At 56.0% G+C, this 3,737-nt stretch overlaps 1 pseudogene; it reads left to right on the top strand.

Annotated features, from left to right (window-relative positions):
• Positions 1-641: 641 nt before the first annotated feature.
• LOC101327531 (protein Smaug homolog 2-like) lies at positions 642-2,955 on the top strand (annotated as a pseudogene).
• The last annotated feature ends 782 nt before the right edge of the window (positions 2,956-3,737 follow it).

The raw sequence follows: 3,737 nt of genomic DNA, 5'->3' as shown, positions 1-3,737 counted from the left end.
CTGGCTCTAGAGTTAATGATTAGAAGAATGTGAACATGTAATAAAAAAGGATAGCAGTTGGGCCAGGAAAACTGGTAACAATTTAAATAATAGATCAGCTGTAGTATAGCAGAGTCAAAAATCTTTAGTTCCTCCATGAAGGCCATATATAACAGTGTCTGATACACATTCCTAAGTTGTTCTTAAGAAACAAGACTCCCAGGCAGTGGCAGCAATGTTAGTCCATGTGGGAGGAGGGAAGGGAGTTTGTGAGCCAGAGAGGGGGTGGCAGTGGCCTGAGGAGGCCCGGGCAGCAGCAGCAGTGGAGGCCGAGGTGGACCCTTCTCACTGCAGTGTTCCAGGCAGCCACTACCAATTGATTGGAGTTAGCCTGTGAGGGATTGACAGCCAGGCCAGTTTGCTCTGTTCAACTGTCCCACTGAGGATCTGTTGAAGAGCCTGGAGAGGAGTGGCTAGACCAAGACCTCCCCCTACTTGAGCAGGTGTCCTCCTCCCTGCACCACCCATTGCCACCATGTCAGGGAACGTCCTCAAGCCCTGGGTCTCAGGGGAGAGGTAATAGGAATCTGGAACCAAGACCATGTGACAGAGCTGGTCCTCGCCACCACTGTCTCCCCCACCCTGGCCCCAGGACTGGCACCATGATGTTCCGATACCATGTGGGCATCCTTGCTGGCTGGTTCCAGGACTGGAATGAGTGTGAACAGACAGTGACCCTGCTGTCATTTCTGGAACTGGTCACCCACACCCAGGCCCGTTTCCTGAAGCTCTGCCTGGAGCACTCACTGGCAGACAACAATGACATTCCCCTGCTGGAGTCAGAGGCCAACAGTGCTGCCAGTGGCAGCCAGTGGCAGCATGAGTCCAAAGAGAAGGTGGTGTCCCTCCTGCTGTCCCACCTACCCCTGCTTCAGCTGGGTGACACAGAGGCCAAATTGGAGTACATGAGGATGCTGCAGAAATGGCTGGCCTACTCGATTGAGAGCAATGCTTTCATCAAGAAGAGCCACCAGGTGCTCTCCTATGCCCTCATCCACCCAGCCACCACGCTGGAGGACCGCAGTGTGCTGGCCCTCTGGCTGAGTCCCTTGGAAGAGCAGCTAACTAGTGGCTTCCACACCTGGCCTGAGCCCACCTACCACTCAAGCCAGGGCTCAAATGAGTGGGGCGGGCCTGCAGAGCTGGGGCCTGGGGAGGCAGGACAAGACTGGCAGGACAAGCCACCCAAGGAAAATGGACAAGTACCCTTCCACCCACCCAGCTTAGTGTCGCCAGCCATAAACAATATTGGGAGCAACGCAAATGCAGTTCTCCCCTGCCAAATTCACCCCAGCCCACTGAAGTACTCCATGTCATTCATCCCCACGAAGCCCCAGGCCTCTGGTGAGTGGCCGAGTCCAGAGGACCTTAGGGCCTGGGCTGCTTTCACCATGCCTGGCCACACACCCCTCTTGCCCCAGAGCAGCGTGGCCTCCTCTGGCAGTGAGCAGGTGGAGGAGCAGGGCTCCAGCCAGAACACTTTTCAGGAGGACGGCAGTGACATGAAAGATGTGCCCTTGTGGCTTAAGAGCCTCCACTTCCACAAGTACACAGCCCTCTTCTCCCAGATGAGCTATGAGGAGATGATGACACTGACTGAGCAGCATTTGGAGTCTCAGAATGTGACCAAAGGTGCCTGCCACAAGATAGCCCTGAGCATCCAGAAGCTACGAGAGAGGCAGAGTGCCCTCCAATCCCTGGAGAAGGATGTGCTGGAAGGTGGGAATCTGTGAAACACTCTGCAGGAGCTACAGCAGATCATCATCACCCCCATCAGGGCCACTGTCCTCTAGGCCACTATGGCTGCCACCACTGCCACAACATCTACTGCCAAGGACGGGGTCTTCGGTGGGGACACCACCACTGTCAGGTGCAGAGCCTCCCCTGGATCACCCTGACACAGATAAGGGTAGTGAGGCCAAGGATCCTTCGGCTGCAGAGGGCTACCCCTCTCCACCAGCTCCAGCTCCCACTGATGGCAGTGAGCCAGCACCGGCACTGACTGAGACACTCCCAGTCAGTTTACACGGGTGATGGGCAAAGTGTGCACGCAGCTGCTAGTGTCCTGACCAGATGAGGAAAGCATCACCAGTTACCTTCAGCTCATCGAAAACTGCCTTACTCATGAGCCTTTCATGGAGACACAGAAGAAATGGCTGCTGTCCTGGAAACAGCAAGTGCTGAAGCTCCTCCACACCTTCCCACGCAAAGCCACACTAGAGATGCAGAACCACCGGCAGCAGAAAGGCTGGGCATTCAGCTTCAACTCACTCCCCATAGCTGGCTCTGTGGGGATGGGGGTGGCCCGGCGGACTCAGCGGCAGTTCCCAATGTCTCCCCAGGCCTTTCTGCCTGGCAGAATGGGCCTTCTGAGTCCCTCGGGTATTGGGGGCATCTCCCCTTGACATGCACTCACCAGCTCCAGCCTTCGGGGCCAGGGTCGACAGAACCTGTGGTTCGCCAACCCTGGTGACAGCAACAGCACGCCCAGCCAGAGCTGCAGCTCTGTGCGGTGCACCCACTCGCTCCCGGTCCACTCGTCCCCCCGGGCCATTCTCATGTTCCCTCCAGACTGCCCGGTCCCTGGGCCTGACCTGGAGATCAGTCCCACTCTGGAGTCTCTGTGTCTGAGCATGACAGAACACGCCTTGTGTGGTGAGCCTTTCCTCTTTCCCTGACCCAGTTCCCACCTACCCAGCAGCATCTCCACCTCTGAACTGAGCAACTCAGAGTCATCCTGAGGGGTCCCCAGGGGAAGCCGGACTCCAGGGAGGGCCTGACAGGCACGACAGGCTATGTGAGCACATTTTCTTGGGCCTCCCACCAGCTCCTGAGCTTCCTCCCTTCCTCCCTTTCTTACCACAGATGGGACAGACAAAACCTCCACCATCTGACGGGACCCACAGCCCAGCGCACTCATAGGCTCCCCGGGTGGCAGGCGGGGGCCAACCCCCAATGGGCTTCTCCATGACAGTGAGAGGGTGGGCTGGCTCAGCTATACATCCTAATATTTTTCTACTCTCTCACCCTTTAAACTTTTGTTTAACGTTGGCACACTCCTTGCTTACTCCCAGGCCCGTCGAGGGATCTCTGCTGAGGCCCAGGGTAGTGGGCAGCCAGGATAAAGGGGGCAGGGATTGGCCAGCCTGCCTGCCCCCTCCTTCCCTCCTTCATCCCCCACCTGACCCCATCCCACCCCTGCCTCTTCCAGACTGTCGGCCACCTGCCCCTCCCAAGGAAACAGAGACTCACTGACCCACTATCTTGTTGGGCCTGCTCAGAACCATCTGACATTTGGGGAGAATGAGTGAGGTAGATAATCTGCTCTCCTGAACATTGAGAGGAGTTGAGATAAAGGCAGGTGAGGAGAGGAGTGTGTTTTTCTGCACAAGCTCTCTTTCTCTCTCTCTCTCTTTCCCTCCCCACCCCTGTCACCTCCTTGCTGCCTTCTTCTCCTTCCCCATTCCCATCATTCCCTGAGGACAGGAGCCACTCTCCTCTCACTCACCTCCTTTTGCCCTGTTTATCAGAGGTTCTCTGCAATTAATTTCTTAGGCCTATTTAAGATACATATTTACATAGTTCTTAACTGTTTTTCTCTCTGATAATTCCTTCTCATTTTTAGAATCCCCAGGTCTCTCTCTGGGCCAAGAAAGTGGCAGGGGGAGCCTGAATTTTATGAGGGGAGAGGGCAGAGC

The sequence above is a fragment of the Tursiops truncatus genome, chromosome 7, assembly GCF_011762595.2.
Source record: "Tursiops truncatus isolate mTurTru1 chromosome 7, mTurTru1.mat.Y, whole genome shotgun sequence".
NCBI lineage: Eukaryota > Metazoa > Chordata > Mammalia > Artiodactyla > Delphinidae > Tursiops > Tursiops truncatus.
This window is presented reverse-complemented; position numbering and strand designations above follow the sequence as displayed.